This window comes from Vulpes vulpes, chromosome 3, assembly GCF_048418805.1.
Source record: "Vulpes vulpes isolate BD-2025 chromosome 3, VulVul3, whole genome shotgun sequence".
Classification (NCBI taxonomy): domain Eukaryota; kingdom Metazoa; phylum Chordata; class Mammalia; order Carnivora; family Canidae; genus Vulpes; species Vulpes vulpes.
The window spans coordinates 53,083,983-53,106,025 of NC_132782.1; the positions used below are offsets into that span (position 1 = coordinate 53,083,983).

At 39.8% G+C, this 22,043-nt stretch overlaps 1 protein-coding gene across 46 annotated transcripts in view; it reads right to left on the reverse strand.

Moving 5' to 3' along the window:
• Positions 1–22,043, reverse strand: part of LPP (LIM domain containing preferred translocation partner in lipoma) — a 657,925-nt gene that overhangs the window by 486,279 nt on the left and 149,603 nt on the right. For all 46 annotated transcript variants that reach the window (XM_072752457.1, XM_072752453.1, XM_072752428.1 and 43 more), the window contains one exon: positions 1,472–1,535. The gene's annotated coding sequence lies outside the window, so the exon portion shown is untranslated. The remainder of the gene's footprint in view (positions 1–1,471; positions 1,536–22,043) is intronic.

The window sequence follows — 22,043 nt, forward strand, 5'->3', positions numbered from 1 at the left end:
ATGGGACTCGATCCCGGGTCTCCAGGATCTCACCCCGGGCCAAAGGCAGCGCTAAACCACAGAGCCATCCAGGCTGCCCTACATGGCATGTTCTTACGGTGAATATTAGCTTTGAAAACCACGTTAATTTAAAAAATCATATCAATATAACACCACAATGTCTACTCAATTCTCAACTGTTAACTCTGACAAACATGACAACAAACTTCAATATTTTCAAAGGTCTGTGTAACCGAAGTCACACTGGCAGTTCAAGATCATGTAAATAACATGAAATATTTGCTGAAATATTCGGTAAAACAAATGTCTACAGTATTTTAAATGCTGACATCAAATCTTCCACAAAGTTGCTATACTTTGGGGCCTGTAGTTAGGAACACCATATTGACCTCTTCACTTCTTTTTCATCCAAATCTTCTCAAAGACCACATAGAACACTGCAGACCTAACTGGGAAGTGCAAATATTGGCTAGTTAGCCACAAAAGAAAACTCCTATCTTGCAAGTTTTGCTACTATCATGCTTCCTTTACATATTTTCTTCTTGCCTCTATTTTATTGACAAAATCACGATGAGAATGTTCATTCACCAAAGGCCTACATCCACTGATGTAGGCCTTCGCACTGGCCCCCTAGAAGAGCAGCACTGTAGATACCATGTGTCCTAAGTTCAAAAACCTCTAGCTCATTCTCTGTATTCTTAGCATTTTGTTGTTGTCATTATAGCCTTGAATTATGTCTTTTTCAGATCTTTTCTGGGCAGCTAAAAGACAGTGATGGAGCTGACAAGAGGAGTTTGGTCCCTTTCAGAGCCAGGAAGCACTGGCAGCCCAGTGTATTGAAAATTTCACTCAAACAAGAGCCAGGACACTGGAGAGAAGCCCTCCTGCCACAGGCTAGCTAGGGATACAAAGAGGCAGTAGATAGGAACATAGTACATTATGGGGGCACCTGAGTCGCACAGTTGGTTAAGCATCTGACCCTAGGTTTCAGCTCAGATGGTGATTTCCCAGCTGTGGGATGGAGCCCCATGTCAGGCTCCATGCTCAGCGGGGAGTCTGCTTTGGATTCTCTCTCTCTCTCTCTCTCTCTCTCTGCCCCTGCCCCCACTGCACACTCTCTCTCTCTCTCTCTCCCTCTCTCCCTCTCTTTCTCTCTCTAAAGTAGATAAATAAAATTTTTAAAAAAGAACATTGCACATTATGGACACTTAAATACTTGGTAAATATGAATTTCCTGTGTTGCCTGGATTTTTGTGCTTTTGGAATTAAACCATGAGGCTACAAATTGAAAGGGGAAATTAAATCAAGAAGAGATAAAAAGCTGGTAGTTCATTGCTTTGGCCATTTTTCAGGTTTTGCTGCTCATTAAATGCTTCTGTATTTCTTTGTTGGGAGTAAAATCAACCTTCAATATTATTGCTAGGACACTTAAGAGCATTTCATAAATAAAAAGGTGCCGATCCTCTCTTACCTCAGATAGCTAGCTCCTGGAATGGTCAGTGGATGTAAGATTCAGCAAACTACAATGCCAGCGTCTGTAAATGAAATAGGTACACGTTACTCTTAGGTACTAATCTGTATCTTGTCATAAACTCTTATATATATAGCATATATAGCAGTTTCTTGTTCTGCAAAACATTTTCACATTCATTATCTTGCTTCAATCCATAACAACCCAGCAAAGAAACAGGAAGAGATTGGTCTACTCACTTCACAGGTGAGGAAACAAAAATTCGTGGAGGTACAAGACAGAAGGAGATAGGAACTAGCATATTTCTCATGATTAACTTCACAAATATATTGTATATGACTATTATTGTTGTCATTTTATAGATACAGAAACTAAAGTTCAGAAAGGTGCGTAACTTGCCCAAGACTACACAGTATAATACGTAGTAGGGTACAAGTTTGGACTCTCCAGACTCCGCCTGTTGTTTCAGTGATTTTTCCTTTATAGCTTAGTCTGTCCTGGGCTATTAGGTTAGGAAAATAGAAACAACTCATTGACTTAATTCAGTAGACTGGGTGGAGGAGGGAAGAGTAAAATAAGACCAACTATTTGATTGACATGAGACAGCAGCAAAAACACAAGGGATTTAGAACCTTGTGAGATTTGGAGATTTGGTCTTCCTCTTAACAATGTCCTTAGGCAAATTACTTAAACTCTCTGAGTGTCAATTTCCTTATATGTAAATAAGGATTTTAATATCTACTTCACAGCCAAACTCAGTCACACTTTTTTTTTTTGGAAGATTTTCCTCCATTATTTCATATCTATAGATATGGACAGTGGTGGTATACAAAGCATTAATATTTCTTCCAATGAGCCCATGTTTATCTGATCAAAGAATGACATTAGAAGCACACAGTGCTAGAGAATATCTCTGGGTTGGGAATTTCTTTGATTCATATGCCTAGTTTTAAAACACTGCAATAATTATCAATGTGTATCTCCCATGGCCTCACCTAACAACATTCTTGAAACAAAGAATGTTTCAAAAGGCAACACCTCAAAATTTAAAAATCAAATTTCCTCTCAACTCCCAAAAGCAAGAGATGCTGCTTTAGGTGAAGGAACTGCAGATACATCACAAATCATTTTAAAGTCTGTGCCTTTGTGCCTAAAGTTTGTCCCTCAGATGAAGCTTCCAACTGAAGAACATATAGGACTCAAATAAGGTTAAAAATAGAACATGGTTGATAATGCAGCCTGCAAGAAAGTCTTGCATAGGCCACCAAAATCAAAACATTAATCATCTTTATTGCCAATTTTACCAATAAGGAAACCAAACTTCAAAGATTATATGGTTAATATGGATCAGATAAAAATGGAACCTTGAATCTGGACACCAAAATCAGTAAGCACCCTTCTATTACGTGATGCAGTCTCCCATTTGGGAGCACATACCATACAAAAGTGTCAAGGCACCAAAGCCATTTAGTATCGAGCCCTGTTTCTTTAGTGAGTGAAAGGAAAGAAAGAGAGAGAGAGAGAAGACTTCATATCTGTGGTCTAACCAGAAGTGACACATTATGAAGCTAGGGCAAAAGGAGTGTTTGATGCAGGGTTACTATGCAGACTTTCTCAGCTCTCCCCAGTATAGTTTCAGAGATGCAACATCTTTGGCAAACTCTCAAAACACAAGCCACAGAAACAACAGAAGCCAGCGCCCCTGAATTCTCTCTCATCAAGAAGTCTCATGTTAAGCAGTACAAAAGCTGAAGCCTCCTAGCTAAGAAGTTCATCATCCCCCTCACATGATTGGAGTGTCAAGCATCCCCCAAAACTCATGGGTATTACCTAATGTAATGGAGTTCTCCACTAGACTCATAAAGGTATCTTGGATAACTCACAAACCCCACTGTAGCATCTGGTTAATAAAGCAAGTCAGTCATCCTTAGCCGCCTCTGTATTTGTAAGTGCTGACCAAGATCCTGGCAGTCTGCATCCTTGGTCAAACCACCCATCCTCTCTCTCAAAAAAAAAAAAAATTCTCATCTTCAGAAGCAATTTCAACCCAAAATAAAGAAACCTGTATACTCAACATTTAATTTGCAAAACTTCAACCTATTAATTAAAGTATATGCAAAAGCAAGATTCACCAAGTCAACTTGGAACCAGTATAGAATAATTGATAATTTACACTGTATTTTGGGAAAAACAGCAGTGAATACATGAAGGCAATGAAAAAGAGAGAGAAGAAAGAAATATGATGGGGAACAAGGAAAAAGGCAGAAAGGAATGTAAGAATATGAGAAATGAAGAGAGCAGAGAAAACAGGTATTTCACAAACCATGGTATCTTCTGAACTGACCCCTGCATCCCAGGACAATTTTTTAGCAATACAATTCTACAATGATGATCCTAACATTACGAACACAAATTCCAACCAACCAACACCAGAATCACTGTGGTCAATGTAAAGATATTTCTTAATACTTGATATTTTACAAGTGCTACAGTACCAATGAGCAACATAACAGAGCCTTGTAGAAACTTGCACTGAGCCAACAAGTGGGTAACTTGTTAGCATTCTGGTCTCAGATGTCCTTCCTGAATACAGGGGTGTTATCCTGAAAAGAAGAGCTTAATAGGGATCGAGTGCCTAGGTATTGCTCTTGTACTTTAATTCCCAAGTCTTCTGAATTGGAAGTTGTATGAAATATGCATTTTTTTTCTAGGTTTCTCTTTTCATAAGTCCTGACGGCAGTTACCCCTAAATCACTTGTGAAAGGGCCAAAAATTACTTTGTCATGGATTTTGTGCATTTGTCTGAGTTTTTTAAGATTTTATTTATTTATTCATGAGGGACACAGAAAGAGAAGCAGAGGGAGAAGCAGGCTCCCTGCGGGGAGCCTGATGCGGGACTCGATCCCAGGACCCCGGGATCACACCATGAGCCAAAGGCTCAACCACTAAGCCACCCAGGTGTCTCTGTCTGAGTTTTAAGGTAGTGGTAGAGGTAAGATTGATTTAAATTATTTACTCATTTAAATTAAATCATATACTAGATTTGCTTAAATTAAACAATGGCATAATCTTTAATACAATTATCAGGAAGTCTGTCTCCAAAAACTATGGAAATGTCAGACCAGGCCAAAGGCAATAGGTAACTAACACAGAAAGGCCTCTACTCTCATCACCAGATCCCGTACAAAGAGCATTTTTAAATGCACTCTCTCACCCACCACCCTAAGATACTTATCAAAAATACAACATATTCCATGGCTTATGAATGATTTGGTTGTCTCATTAAAGTAATGTTTGCCAGTATTTAATTGCTTCCCTCCCTGATTTTAATTTCCTCACCTGTCAGCATCTATCAGAGGCACTGAGATCTTCTGACATCCCGGCTGATTGTGTTGAAATTAATCAGATTTTTAAAAAGTAAATTGCTTTGGCCTAAAGGTAATGCTCAGCTTCTTAATGTGATATTTATAAGGGTTCTATCAGTGGAACTTATAATCTGGAAATTAAATGAGAGGCTTGAGGAATCCTAAGCAAAAATATAAGTAGCTTACAAATATCCAACACTGGACTTTAAAAGGTCAGTATTAAAAAAGGAAAAAAAAAAAAAAACTTCACTCAACAAGTGCTTACTGAACATTCAGCACTTGCCTGCAGTCACTTGGAGCTAAACAGAGGAGAGTACAACATGAAGCTACCTTAGAAAGCATGCAGAAACAAATAAAACTTAAGTTGAACTTATTTCGACTGAAGCAGCTGATAATCTGGTCACTCAAAAGGTGCATTTTAGATTTATAATTGTGACTGGTTATATACGTTCTGCACTCACACAAATTAATGATTTAACTCCTCATCTCAATCCAGTGAGGCAAAGTCGGTGTTATTGTTAGTAACAGCAGCAATATTCCTATCTGACAAGTAACAAAGCTGAGACACAAAGTGGTGAAAGGATGCCTTCCTAGTGGCCTCATAACGGACAGACCTGGTCTTGGGATCTAAGTAAAATCAGAAAATGCAGCGTGATCACCTTGGAATGAAGAGAGAAAAAATTCTTTGCAAACCCTCCCTACATAATTATTCACTGCTAACTCTTAGGCTCTTATCTATCGGTAACAGTGCTGAAGACACTCAGGAAACCCACAAGCACTAAGCTATTCTATAAGAAGTAAATGAAATGATGGATTGAGAAACACTCTGTAATGTGTCATACTATCATGAGATTATTTTTACGTATTTATGTTATTATTGCTACTTTGGAATGCAGAAATATGCATTTGTGCAGTAATTAGGTCCCAGAAGCAAACCTATAATATCATCACATCTATCTTTCAGTTATTCTGCTGGTTCTAAAGCCCCTAAAATAAACAGAAGAATGAAAAGTGTTGTGTGAATATGATTGAAAGGAATAGGAGAGTCAAGGATAATACACAGAACTTAGTGGTTCGTTTTCACAGAATTGGCTTAATAACCAAACACAACCCAAACCCTAGCAGGGGTCTTATCTTTCCAGTAGACTTTAAGCCCCTCACTCAATCTTTAAGTATCCCACCTGCTGTGAAGCTTTTCCCAATCTAGAAAGGTTTGGTGAAGTAGCCTTTCTCACAATGCCTGGATGGATCCATTCCCAGATCATTGAAATTACCACACTGTCTTATCACTTTTATTTCATTATGTGCTTTGAGGAGAGAAACCCTGTCTAACTCAGTTTTTTTGAACCCCAAACCCAGAATCTGATTCTTTAGGACTCAAGAAAATGTTCAGTGAATGAATGCATGAACAAATTAAAATAGTGTTTTATGTAATTCCTAGAGCACCTCACTCAACACATGTCATATTAGAAGTGCTGAGTAGGGGATCCCTGGGTGGCTCAGCGGTTTAGCGCCTGCCTTCAGCCCAGGGGTGTGATCCTGGAGACCCGGGACTGAGTCCCACGTCGGGCTCCCTGCATGAAGCCTGCTTCTCCCTTTGCCTGTGTCTCTGCCTCTCTTTCTCTCTCTCTGTCTTTCATGAATAAATAAATAAAAATCTTTAAAAAAAAAGTGCTGAGTAAATGCTGGTTGAACTGACGTTAATTAAATATTTAATTTAAAAAATATATTATTCAACTAAAAACTCTAAAAGCTATTGAGTGAGGAGTTCAATGAGGAGTTAAGTAATCTGCAATGGCCCAGTCATCATTAACCCATTAAAAGGGGGGGACAAATGTTTTCCACAGGAAGAATAATAGAAGCTGATGAATACATGAGCAGAGATGTAGGCAGGAGTTGAAAAAATTCATGTAGATAAAAATAGTATTTGCCAAAAAACCCTGTTAGGTTATAGACAAACTTACAAAGTAAAAGGGAAATGAATCTAGAAGCAATAGGATTTTATATTTTTTTTTAGGATTGGTATGAATAAAATCTAAAAAGAAAGAACTAGAGGAAGAAAGGGAGAAAGGGAGAAATTCTTCAAATAATTCTAAAGTCAGTCATATTTTTTAAAAGGAAAAAGAAATCATGAAGCAATCAAAAAAACTAAAAGACAACCTACTGAATGGGAGAAAATATTTGCAAATGACATATCTGATAAAGGGTTAGTGACCAAAATATATAAAGAACTGATACAACTCAACACCCAATCAACTCAAACAAGCCAATTAAAAAATGGGCAGAAGACATGAACAGACATTTCACCAACGAAGACATCCAGATGGCCAACAGACACATGAAAAGATGCTCAGTATCACTCATCATCAGGGAAATTCAAGTCAAAACTACGAGATATCATCTCATCTGTCAGAATGGCTAAAACCAAAAACACAAGAAACAACAAGTGCTGGAAAAGTTGTAGAGAAATAGGAACTCTCCTGCATTGTTGGTGGGAATGCAAACTGGTACAGCCACTGTGGAAAACGGAATGGAGGTTCCTCAAAAAAATTAAAAATACAACTACCATATGATCCAGTAATGCCACTGGGTATTTATCCAACAAATGCAAAAATACTAATTTGAAAAGATATATGCACCTCTGTGTTCACTGCAGCATTATTTACAATAGCCGTATCATGGGAGCAGCCTAAGTGTCTACCGATAGACGAACGGATAAAGAAAAGGTGGTGTACATATACACATATATGTATACACACACACACACACACACACACACATATATATGGAGATCTGAGCTGTTATTTATCTCTCAATATCGGGCAGCTAAATCTCTGAAACACAGAGCTGCAGTGGCCCATCTTTTAATGCTGACTCCTTCCCACATGTTTGTGTAATATCCTGACTGACAGTGGGAAGGAGTCAGCATATACATACATATATATATATGTGGAAATACATATATATATTCCATTCCACATATATATACATACATTTGTATATATTCCATGTATATATGCATGGAATATTACTCAGCCATACAAAAGAATGAAATCTTGCCATTTGCAACAGCATGGACATAGCTAGAGAGTATTATGCTAAAGTGAAAGGAATCAGTTAGAGAAAGACAAATACCATATGATTTCAGTCATAAGTGAAACTTAAGAAATAAAACAAAAGAACAAAGAAAAAAGACAAACCAAGAAACAGACTCAACTATAGAGAACAAACTGATGGTTACCAGAAGGGAGGTTGGTGGAGGGATAGCTGAAACAGGTGATGGGGATTAAGAGTACACTTATCACGAGGAGCACTGAGTGATGTGTGGAATTACTGAATCACTATACTGTACACCTGAAACTAATGTAACACTGTATGTTATGTGTATGCTAACTATACTAGAATTAAAATTTTCAAAAGAGAATCATTGGAAAGATTAAACACAAAAAGAGTTAATCAAGCAAAAAGTAACATTTATTAAACGCACCATGTTTCTGTAACTGAGCTAAGCATTTTGCATACTTCAATCCTTAAAAATGTTCTTGGAAGTCATTATTACACACATTTTGTATCTGAATAAACCAAGGCTCAGAACAATTAAGTAATCTGATTGAGTTCCCCCCACCTAGTAAGTTATGATACTAGAATTTATATCCTAGCTATTTTTCTTTAATTCTGAAGTACAGTTGATACACAATGTTACATTAGTTCCAAGTATGCAAGTATTCAATGGATATGCATGGTGAGTCAACAACTCTGTAAGTCATGCTATGCTCAGCACAAGCGTAGCTACTACCTGTCACCATACAATGACATCACAGTATCACTGTGACATCACAATATCACTGACTATATTCCCTATGCATGTTCCAGCTTTTAGATACTGGAAAAAGCGTGAGTTTGTGGGTCTAACAGAGAAGCAGGCTTGAAAGAGAACTTTAGAGGTGGAGAGCATGGTGGAAATCTAGAAGTGATGGGGACCAGGGGAGAGAATATAAGCATCCAAACTTGTTTAAGTGCTAAGAGAGAGGCAGCAAGTAAAAGACATGGAAAAATTAAAGCCATCCTTGTGAATCTGAGAACTGGTCATGTATAAGACACGTTACACTTCTGCAAAATATACAATGCTAAAACTGTTAGGGTGGAAACCGTGCAAACTCCAGTTTCAGAACAATGCAAAGGAGAGCATGAAACATGAAGCTGTCCAGCAGTAGAACAAACTGCCTCACAAAGAATTGGAAGTGCTCAAGTGGAGGCTCAATGGCCATCTGTCGGGGAAGGCATGTGTAACATCCTGGCAGTGGGAGGGAGTCAGCATTAAAAGATGGGCCATGGCAGCTCTGTGTTTCAGATATTTAGCTGCCCAATATTGAGAGATAAACAACAGCTCAGATCTCCAGATACAAATTTGAAGAATGGCCTTTGAAGAAGAGACCCCTGGGTAAAAATAGAATCCATTCGGCACATCGATGGGGCGGCTGGGATGCGCCACACACAAGTGCCTGGGCTCAAGAAGTTCACAGGAGAACACATTTTAAAGAGTTAAAACAGAACTAATGGTAGGCAATAAGTGAGCCTAATAAATGGCTAGACAAGAGCCATAACCAGAATATCAGAAAGAAAGAGAAAAACTGAAATGGAAGCAAGGGCAGAAACCATTAGAAAAGGAAGTCATCAAAGGCCTAAGTTTAGGGAAAAGCTGATTCACAGGGGTAACCAAAGGTCAAATCATAGTTCACTTTTGGGAAACCCAGACAGACATGGAGGAAGAAGAATGTTAGAAAACAAAGTTTAAAAAAAAAAAAGGCAAAAAAGCTCCCAGGTGGGAGAGAGCAGTGCAATGCTGAATGAGAAGTAGGAACAAAGGAGATCTCACAAAAGAACACTCAACGTACTGGAAATTGAGAGAAGGATCCATTTGAAAGTGCACAAACCCACGTTTCACAGTCTGCCAGATTCACTCATTTTCATATAATGTAACCTATCTCAACCTGATGATCCCCCCCCAAAAAATTCACTGTCAACAGGAGAGGGGTCCTGAAGAGAAAATGTGCTACCAGGGTCCAGTGCTATAGCCCCTCCCAGCATCCGCCCGGCCCATGTCAGTCTAACCAGTTCTTACTGAAGGAAACAGATCACATAAAATATTGACATCGGCAAAAGCAGAGGTAAAGGGTAATTTTGGTTGCATGACCTCCCTCCTACATGAAAGATAAAAGAAAAAGATAACAGAATTATAATAGAGAAGTGGGAGGTGGAGGTCTTCTAGTGAGATGACTTTCCTGTGACAGAAAAGGGAATGGGTGGATGCAGGAACTTGTCCTGTGACTATGAGTGAGTCCAGGTGAAGAAGGAAGTGGCAATGTCAGCCCAAACTCCCTGAGTCTCCCCCCACCAGCCCCGCAAAGCTGGAATTCTAAACCAGAAAATGAACAAGCACTGAACCGCTCCTTCAACTTCTCTCAGGTCTTGGCAAAGACAGAACCTGTTCTGTTTAAAGAGCAGCAGCGGTCACTACTGAAAAGTGGGAAAGAGGACAGTGGTGTGGTGGTGAGCACAGAGCGGGGAAAACACGCAAAGGGCTTAACATGAAAAAAAAAAAAAAACCCAATGGAAATCTTTCCAAATAAATTCAATAACTATATATATTGGGCACCACATATTCACAAAATTCAGAAACAGCTACCTTGAGATTCCTAAAACTGGCACAGGAAGTTAAAAGAAGAAAAGAGGAATTCACTAATATCTGGGTTCTTGTCCAAGCACTGCTACTAACCAGTGCTGTGGTCCTGGCTAGGTCCCTTTCAGCTCTGCTGACCTGAAAAATGAAAGGACAGGATTAGATCATTGGCTCTCAATGTCCATGATGAGTGTTTTTCACAGTGTTGACATCTGCACCAATGGTGCAAAAGCAATCAAGAGTGGGTAAAAATGGCCAGAGTCTTAACACAAATCAAGCAGTAGCACCACAATGATTCTCAAGGGTAGCTTTAATTCCTCCGTCTCCTTCACTTCTTGCTACCTCTCTCTTAGCACTTCATTAAGTTTGGATGCTTATATTCTCCCCCATGCCCCACTCCACATCACTTTCTAGATTTCCACCATTCCTTCCTCTAAAGTTCTCTCTCAAACCCACTTCTCTTTGTTAAATACTAGAAACAGTATGAGTATCTAAAAGCTGGGACACTCATAGGGAATATAGTCAGCGACGTTGTAACGTCATTGTACGGTGACAGGTGGTAGCTACACTTGTGAGCATGGCATGACTTACAGAGTTGTTGAATTTACCATGTGTATCCTTGGAACACTTGTGTACTTCCAACTAATGTAAAACTGTGTTACATCAACTGTACTTCAATAATTAAAGAAAAATGGCCAGTGTGTGTACTTTTCACCACCAGGTACCCACAGTAAAGGGAAGACAGGACAGGTTCACTTACAACAGGATACAACAGGATACAGGAGAACAGGATAGGTTCTCCTCCATGCACTAAAACTTATTTTATTAAACTCAATCCTTGAACACGTCTTTTTAAATACTCTATGTGACAAAATAGAAAGTAGGCATAAAGACCTTCTGTTGAATCCCAAACTACAATGATCATCTCAAAGAAATGCACTGTGTGACTGAATCAAGAGCTAAACAGCAGGTTGCGCAAAACATCATTTTTATTTGAAAGAATGACTGACGTACCACGGTCATTCAGACTTGCTCTTGCCAGATACTGTCTCAAAAATAAACCAAGAGAATCCATCATTTCAAGGAAAACAACTAACGGTATTTGTTGCAAATGATAAAAATCAGTTTTAGAGTGAAAATTAGAATTTCAAAAACACTGCATCTACTACTATTATATACTTGACATATTCCTTTTTTTTAAAGATTTTATTTATTTATTCATGAGAGACAGAGAGAGAGAGAGAGAGAGAGAGAGAGGCAGAGACACAGGCAGAGGGAGAAGCAGGCTCCACGCAGGGAGCCCGACATGGGACTCGATCCTGGGTCTCCAGGATCAGGCCCTGGGCTGAAGGCAGCACTAAACCACTGAGCCACCCGGGCTGCCCAACATGACATATTCCTAATAATTGAAATACTTTTTTGATGAAAGCAGTGGTGATATTAATGAATGTGATTTACTATTGTTGTTACACAATGAAACTTGTCAACATTTGGAAGATACGTATAACTCAGTAACGCAGCATTTCCAAATGACCAATTTGTGGTGTTATACAGAGGTGGAGATCGATTCAAAGTGAATATTAGATCAGTGAATTTTAATATAACAGAGTATAAAGAAGTTTATTGATATGAGCTGCAACTGCACATTAGGAAACTACCACTTGTCAAGTTTTGGTGTAGGTTCAAAGAAGAAAATCCATAATTACATCTTTTCTACTTCATTTTTCCAACCCTTGTTGTAAATTCTAGATTTTCTTTATAAACTTTAATCAAAGCATATGTCGTGGAGATCCCTGGGTGGCTCAGTGGTTTGGCGCCTGCCTTCGGCTCAGGGCGTGATCCTGGAGTCTCGGGATCGAGTCCCACATCGGGCTCCCTGCATGGAGCCTGCTTCTCCCTCTACCTGTGTATCTCTGCCTCTCTCTCTCTCTCCTTGTGTCTCTCATGAATAAATAAATAAAATCTTAAAAAAAAATATGCCATGACACATTGTTATTCCCCTATTTTTTCTTTTGGGAAATGTGCTTATTTTTATACAAACATTTTTCTTTAAAATCTTTTATTTCCATTGTAACTTCTAAGATGAGTATCATTAGCTATCACCCACATAAACAAAAATTCATTGAAGAACGTAAAGAGGTCCTGATACCAAACCATAGCACTTAGGCAGGACTTATGTACGTTCCCTTTCTGCCCAGTACCAAACCCCTTTGGTTCTAAACCATTAGGGGAGACACAGGGCAGCTCAGCAATGCCTTCAGACCCTGCTACCTGTTTACTGTTATGTAGTGGCCACATCAGTGAACGTTTGGAAACACTGAAATATCTATATGACTTCACCACGGGGTAGGCCAGCAGGCACTGGTTAGTAGGGCACTGAGATCAGAATCCAGACTCCACTGTTATTTGAGGTATACTCTTGGTCAATAGACAAAATCTCTCTATACCTGTTTCCTTAATGTGAAATAAGAATGGCAATAGAGGTGCGTCGTAAGATTTACTGTGTAGTTCCACTGAAATGATCCTTAAAAATCCCTACTACAGGGGCGCCTGGGTGGCTCATTTGGTTAACCATCTGCCTTCAGCTCGGTCATGATCTCGGGGTCCTAGAATCAATCCCTGCATTGGGCTCTCCTCTCAATGGGGAATCTGCTTCTCCCCCTGTCTCCCTTTGTCTACCTGCCAACTCCCCTGCTCGTGTGCGTGTGTGTGTGCTCAAATACATACATACATACAAAGCTTACTACATGCAAGCATATAATAAAAACTCAGGAAATCTTACCCACCTATTATAACTAGGATATCCCATCATTGTTTGCAATGTACATGAAAGAAATAAAAACAATTTAACCATATAACATCAAGGGTTCAAAATCTATCCCAGTTGCTGACACATTCAGCTCCATGAAAACTCAGAGGCAAAAGTATCCAGGACTTGTTATTTCTCATCCCCAAAGCAAAAACAATCTGTCTTTGGCCAGGAATGGAAGCAGGGCTGTAATAATGACCAGGCACTGGATAAGTTCCTCAACTTCCTCTGGTGGAAAGAACAAGGAAGGAGTGCATCGTCAACACCATTCTCCTAGCACTGCAGAGGCAGGTCAAAGGACAGACAGGGACTGAGAATCCAAACCTAGTTCCCAACCAGACAAGAGAGGGGACTTTGACTTTTCCTTTTGTTTCGGCAAAAAGTCATGTTCATTTAATCTCTTTGCCCCATGAAGAACCCAGCAGGAACAAGGCTGGGGAAAAATAAGGATGCTTGTCAATCCGAGGTCAAACCAAAGAAAAAGAGATGCCCTCATACCGCTAAGAATAGATTGTATGTAGGAGAGAGGAGGTGCCTAATAAATTTCTTTCAATTAAAAATACAATCCGGAAGAACAGACACATGCACGCTTACCTATAATTTCTTTATAAAGATATAAAGGTATTAATCATTGAACTAGTTATATTGGTGAGGCCCAATTTAATTTTTAAAGGAAAAAACATGATGCCGCCTTTATTTTACTTCATTTCATCAACTCTACGTACAACCACTCAAGTGTCAGTATCTTACTAGCCCAGTAAGACTTTAACTGCTGATTTAATAGGATGATGTAAGTTATGCTTCCAGAATAATGTATAGAAACGATTATGCCCCCTTAACAGCACTTGGATCTTCAATCAGGAAATTCAATTTTAGCTGCAAAACTATGTTTTGGCAAAAGTGCAATTGAACTCAGTGTACTTGTCACATTTCTAAATATACTCCGGTCACCATGACAACAAGGGAGACTGATGGATCGCTTAAAAGAGTACGGTATATTTAATTGTCAGCATTTTAAACTGACTCAGAAAAATGCTGTGTGATAGGTCTACTCACCATGGTTACTGCCGGCTGAGTCCATAATAATAAAGGCTCACATACGCACATCGAAAGCGTGCGCGCAAAGAACGTAAAAGTCATAAGGCCCTGTATTTCCAGCCACACTATGCACTAAACCGAAAGTATTAGCAAGGGTTTGTTCTCGTTAAGGTGCCACTCGAGAACCCCTCTCCCAGACTGTCAGGATCTGCTTCTGTACCTAAGGTTGCAACAGCAAACCCCAACTCAGATTCCAACGCCTGCTCCCTGTCTTAGACTAAAGATAAAGATGAACTCAAGGCTATTTCCTCCCAGAATAGGAGCTGAGGGACTCTTTCTCTTTCCTTCCATGTAGACGTATTCCCCAGCAATAATCTTCTGGGATCCATACATCTCCTAAACAACCATTTTCCTGAGCACTACTCCTATGCCTAATGGTGGGCAATCTTCTACAGACTGGGAACAGACTGACAACAAATAGATACTGTCACCGCATTTTGGGAGTTGATACCCTCAGACCAGGGTAGACAAAGACACAAAGAATCCATTAAAGAGAATGAAATAATCCAAATAAACTGATCCATTAGAGTGCACCTTACACAGTGCCTCGCCCATAGTGAGCACTCAGCAAATCATGACCATCATTATTTTAACTAAGATATCCCTCACCAAAAGAGTCTGCAATATACAAGAAGAAAGCAAAGACACGGTAAGCATGCTTCCAGAGAACAGCGCTACATGGAACATAAAACAAGATAAAGGGAGAAAGTGATGGAGAGGGGAGAGGTTTGCTACATTAGCTGTAGGTTAAGGAAGATCTCGCCGAGGAGATGTCATTTGTACTGAGCCTGGAATGAAGAGTCCAAGCCAGTCATAGACAGAATCAGAAGAAGGTCATGTGGGAACAAAACTGGCTTATACATGGGACCAAAGGAAGGTTCATGTGTCCTTACCTTACTGAATAAAGTGATCATGGAGTAGGAGACAAGAGAAGCCCACCTCACAGTGCCTTGCAGGCCACAAGAAGGTCTTCTGAATGTTTCTAGATACCAAGAAGCCACTATATGGCAGGGGGTGAGATGTGATCCAATTAACAATTTAAGAAGATCTCATCATGTGGTGTGGAGAAGGGCAACACAGGGAAATCATAAAAGTATAGAGACCATTTCAGAGACTCTATTGTCATAGTCAAGGTCATGGATGGTAACTTGGATTGAATCACTATTCTCCTATTCCAGTGCCTTTCCATGGCCCCATGCTTCCCCTCTCGACCACCTGTTGCAAAAGAGGCACTAAGAGGAACTAGAGACAGGAAATAGTCCAAAGGCAGAACACGCACACACTGTTAAGAAGCTACTCTTGAGCGAATGAGTTGGATGGAGGCCCCACAGCAGGGTGATGAACATGCCCTGTGATTCAGCAGGTCTGTGAGGGCCTCGAGATGCTGTATTTGCAGCAAGCTGTGAGGCATGCTGGTGGTGCCACAGGCCCAGGAACCACACTTTAGAAGCAGGCTCTCAGAGAGCCTGGAGGCAGGAACACCAGTACAGCAGGAGGCAATGAGTGCTCGGCTTAGAGTAATAGCAGGTAGAAGAGAGAAGAAGGGAAAAATCCAAGGGAGGTGGCAAAAAAAAGAGATACAGTCCAAGACTTGACGACAAATAACCCATGAGTGAAAATAAAAAAGAAGATGGTGGAATTGATTTTAAGCTTTCTTTAATTGCATTATTCACTGTGCAGTTCCCATTTATCTAGTGCAAACCACTTTCACAGTGAAAACTTCCTGTGGCCACAATTATCCCGATGAGATAGGGCCAAGGAAATGATTGTGGTGACAGATAATAATAAGAATAATATCAACAATACCAATCATTTATTGAGAGTTTCTTCTGTGCCAGGTCCCTTACAGAGTGCAAGGTCTCCGGTGCTGACAACAACCCTATTCCTATCCCACAGAGGGCAAAAGTGAAACTCAGAAACCCCATGTAGCTTACTCAAAGTCCCTCCTGCTTCAGCCAGATTCAAACACAGGAACATACTGTGAAATCCCTTACGCTCACCTCCACTGTGCCTAAAAAGTTGAATCGATGGCAGAAGCAGATGCCCAGTTGGGGCATCCTCAAAGGCAGGGTTTCCTTAGGCTCTGACTAAGCTTCCAGACTGCAAGTGGCAACACTTGATTCATGGACTCTGGGAGCTTAAGAGTGAAGTACGCAAGGTCAAGTGCCCGGTCCGTAGCAGAACGTGACTCATTTCCTAGCTTCACAACACAAGCGTAGCTTGAGTGTTTTCATGCTCCTGCTCAGACTCTGTCCTGTACCCACACTCCAGGGCTCTTCCATGGCCCCGTTCTTACCTTCTCAGCTTTATTCTGTTTTTGCTCTACAACTTTGCAGAGAGTGTAACTGGCTCTCTACACGGTGATGGTTTGGAGTGAGAAAGAGGCCCTTGTTTGTGAAGATGCATGGTGAACGGTAGTGGATATTGACAAGACATCAGTAGATAAGAAAGATGAGCTGAGACATTTCCCCAGCCCAGGAAGTGGGTAAGAAATGAGCCACAAGATCTTCCTTCTAATCACCCACACTGTGCTTTCCCAGGATGATTCACAGGTATGGCTCCACAGACCTGACAAAGGGGACCATCGTCAGGAAGATGAAAGGATGTTTTTATGCCTGCTCTCGCTTTTTTTATTTGTTCCTTCTTGAGTAATAACTATTAATTGTGCTATGCGGGCAGTGCAGAGATGAGTCTACCGGGAAGCCAGCACAAATCCATCAAGTGCTTTTAGTCCCAGCTTTTTAGAAGCAATTGCTTACCACATTTTCCCTGCTCTTTTTCTCAAAGCTAGAATTAAAGTGGAACTTACCCCCCGATTACCCAGCACCGTCCTCTCCACCTCCAAAATGAAGACAGATGACGGCTATTGGTTTTTCACCAACAAAATCACAGGACTTGTGTGAAAAAAAAACAATCCATTTAGTGTTTATAAAGCCCAAGAATCGGTCCCCAAAATAGGTGCTCCCTTTACATTAACGTATGATGATCCCATGAAGCAGAGATTGCCCATTTGGACAGATGAAGAAATTAATGCTCAGAGACGGTATGTTATTTGTCCAGAATCCAACAACCAGAAAATAGGAGAATCGGAAAGTAAACACAGGCCTTCTGACTCCAAGGCCAATCCTTTCTCCACTCATTACTGTTGCCCTGTACACTTCCAAGAGAACCCGTGATCTTCCATCCTGTTCTGCAGAAGAATCAAAGCTTCAACTATTTCTTAGAAATAAGAAATATAAAAAAAAACAAAGTTTTTATTTTTTTAATTAAAAAAAAGAAATAAGAAATATAAGAAATAGTTGTATAACCAACTATTTGGTTTGTATAACCAAAAGGGCTCTTTCAAGAGGTCGCTTCCAGGAGTAGTGAACAACACAGCCATCGTAGACTCTACAAGGCTTGCCCCTGACCAAGGTGACATGTTCTTAACTACAGCTGGACTCACGGATCAGTAGAATCTGCACCATGCCTAACATGGAGTCATGGAAGCTCTTGAATTTCCCAGCACAGGTCTCTGACCAAACAACATCTAAGAAAAACTGTCTCCTCACCCAGCCCCAGGGCTTGCACCAAAGATGAAAGAATCAGGGGAGTACATATAATGGAACACTGAAGGCCTGTGAGTCCTGAGTTCATACAGGCTTTGGCTTGTTATGAAGTAAAATAAAAATTGAAAAACAAACACATGAAAAGTTAATGTAGTCCAAGCTTAAACTCATCTCTCATTATTATTCCCACATCCTCCATTGTACCAGTAGATATTAGAAAGAATCAAACATGAGGGAAAGTAAGAATAATCCAGTCTTCAGGGCCTTAAATATACTGTCTGAACAAGGTGAAGATTAATATGTGTACGCAGCATCCTTTTTTGTCTCCCCTTCCCCAGAGGGGTGATGAGGTTAAGCATTTTGAAAAGATTCTTTATCACAAGCAGAGCTGACAGGGACACCTGATGAGAATGGTAATCAAATCAAGAAGTAAATAAACACTTGGATCAATGTTCTTTAATTTGGGTGGTTGACTTAAGAAGAAGGGTTGCCTTATAAAGGTAGATATTTGTCTCATCCAGCCATAAATACAGGGTAGCTTCATAAGGTTTTCTCTTTTTTAAATGTTATTTTGTTTCTCAACAAATGCCAGCTAACCACCTATGTGCTAGCTAACGTGTGGTTTTGGGGAAAAGGATGGTAGAAAGAGAGAAGGGCACAATCCCTATTTTCAAAGAGCTCAAAGTCTGGTACCTAAGGCCAAGCACAAAATGTTGTGATTTTTTTTTAAGTCAGCAAGTTATGTTCTCAATTATGAAAATACCAAATGTCAGATTCTTCTCCAGTCCAAGCAATAATGTAAAATGAGCCAATTCTTCTGAATCAGATTTTTTTAATGAAAATTATGACTGTTGAAGCTTTTCCTTTTAATGCCAACATTATTAGAACTCAGGGAAGAACACAAGGTCAATTTACTGTGTTCCATATTCTTCCCAGGCTCAAACCACCATCCAACAGAAATATAATGTGAGCCACATACACAATTTTAAATGTTCTAGTAGTTACATTTTAAAATAATAGAAAATAAAATCAAATGAATAGAGAAAGATTTATCTTACAAATATACAAGATATTACCCTTTTAACACTGACACCAGCCACACTTCCAGTGCTCAATGGTCAGATGTGGCTACCGGCTATCACACATTTGGTGGAGACAGAGAGACAGGTTTTACAATAGACATCAAGATACATAGGTTCCCACAGGCAGACCCAACCCAGTCAATATTGCCAATTATTTCTCTAAGTCTTAAATCTCACAATCAAGAGCTTGCAGGATACTGCTAGCAAATGGCCCTACCCTGTATGTAAAGATGAAGAGAACCAAACAAGACCAAGGATTACTACCAACAAAATAGCAACTTAGCCACTCTACCCACTGGGAAGCTGGTTTTGGTCCATGGTTCTGTTCCCTCACCAAATGATAAAGAGCTCTCCCTCCATCACTCTCCATACTTCTTCCTTCATGACAGGAGGAGGGGTGACTCTATCTGATCCGTAAATGGCTGGCATCCATGACACCATAGTAATGAAGGGAAGGATCATCTCCAGAAGTCATGAGGAGGGACAGGTGAGGCCCACCTCTCACTTCCACTTGCTTTCCTTAGTGTTCTCCTTTCTGTTGGAGACTTGATTTCTATGCAGTTAGAACTGCACCTGATTCCTGTGCAGTTCACTAAGAATCCACAAAACCGGCATTATAGCTCAGGTCTCCCCTCGGGCAGGCCCCAGGGTTAAAACAGGACAGACTGGCCAACCTGATCAGGGGCCTCAGGTCCACACCACATTTCCTCACTGAGCTGTGGGAGCTGCCTGCTTTGAGAGTGCAAGCCCTCCACCACAATGAAGCTAGTAGGCTGAAGACCAGTGAGCAGTTGTCACCACTAATTTGCCAAAGTGCCAGAGTGTTAATATTCTTAGACCAAGGTTGTTAGTTAAAACTTAACAAAACAAAACTGATCACCAGCAAGGCTAACATCTCTGTAACAGGATCACCTCAGGTTAAGATCATGTACTTCCCAACACGAATCCATAGGAAAGGCACTTGGCCTGTATGGTGGGCTTCCCCAGAATCGACAACCCCACTCTGATCATGATAGAACATGAGACAAACCCAAACGGAGGGACATTCTACAAAATACCTGCCCAGGACACTCAGAAAGGATCAAGGTCATGAGAAACAAGGAAAGGTCGAGCAACAGTTACAGACAGAGGAGACTAAAAGGACACAATGAATAAATGCTGAATAAATCCTGAACTGGACCATGGAAGAGATAAAAAGGCATTCATGGAGAAACAGGTGCATCTAATGCATTTGCAGTATAATTTACTGTGTTGTACCAGCCATAATCTCTTAGCTTTGACAGATATATTTGGTTATACAAGATATTACTATTAGGGGAAGCTAGGTGAAGGCATACAGGGACTCTGTTACCAGTTACTATTGCTAGTTACTATTTTTGTAACTCACCAACAGCAACATGGTAAACATTACCCGGGATGAATACCCTCAGGCTGCTTCCAGCCAAATTGAAACTCTTGTCAGGAAAAAGAGCTGACAACACTGAACAACAAGAAAAGACATTACACAAAATGATTTCTCGCCTTGTATTGTCCTTATAATAAATTAAAAAGTATCTCAAATGCATTTGATTAGTTAAAAGGTTCACTGGAAGCTAGGAATTAACTGAATTAAAGATATTTTTAAATTATAAAGAAAGGAACAGAATGAGAAAGACTGGCTTTGCCAAAAAGTAAATTATAATTGAAAATTTCCCATTTTTGCTATTTTTTTTAAATTTTGTTTTATTTTTGGACCAGCAAAAGATAGAGAATCATCTTCCCAAATCATGGTTGAAGGTTTCAGATAGTAATATTGTCCCTATTTAACTGACGTTAAGGGAAAAAAGTTCAGCCAACAACATTCACAGGGTTTTCAGAGATTCAATGTATCTAGACCTTTTCATTCCCACCCCAAGTGTTAGTGAAACTATATAACCTAGCCTGGGAAAAATTATTTTCAAAAAATCAGGATACATTTTTTTTTCTCCTCAAATCTCTCTTTCAAAAGTCAGTTCATTTTCAATTCAGGTTACTTGATTCAGCAAAACCAATCAAAGATCAAATAATAAGAAAAATTAAAGTCTACCATCCTGCACAGATGGTAGACTGTCTATCTACCCACGTGAGTGGGTAGGTGGATGGATGGTTGGGTAGATAGATTATAGATAGATGATGAAAGAAAGAAAAGAAAAAAGAAAGAAAGGAAAGGAAAGAAGAAAGAAGAAAAAAGAAAGAAGAAAGAAAGAAAGAAAGAAAGAAAGAAAGAAAGAAGAAAGAAAGAAAGAAAGAAAGAAAGAAAGAAAGAAAGAAAGAAAAAAAGAAAGGCAGAAAGACAAACCAGAATAAAAGCTACAGTTATTCAGCGCAATTTATAAGTTCCAGTCCTCTGCTAAAGGAAATGGACTTTTAAAAACATTTTACTCCTTCCTGAACCCTCAACACTCTTAACAATAATATCAAAATATTTGCCAAGTATTTTTTTCTCATCCTACTTTTAGAAAAATGTTTGCCCTCCAACAAAGGTAGTGAGCATTACAGAAATCAAGCTAGGGAGATCAACATTTTTTGGATGAGCAAACAGTAAATCAAAAAAGAGAAACAGAATGACCCACTTGCCTCTTTCCCATCAGAACCCTTCTTAAACATTCCTTCAGATATTCAGACTTTAAATTAAAAGGCAAAACCAAAAACAATTTTTTTTAAATAGGCAAGTACTGTGAATAAAGTACCACACTAAATAACAGAATACAAAGACAAAGAATACAAGGCACTTCCTGGCCCTTTGTTCTGATAGAAGCTTTGGAACTGCTTCCATCCGACTCTGAGGGCATCTGGCAGGCCTTCTTGGACATGGCTCTTCTCTGAGGGCACGGGTTTCCCTGCAGCTCTCTATCTGCACCCTCCTGACCCCCTACACTCCAGATACACAGGGTTCAAAGCCAGTGCCAGCATTTTTTTGATGCCTCTTGTCACCTCTAGATTATAGCTCCACTGTCACACAACCAGACTCT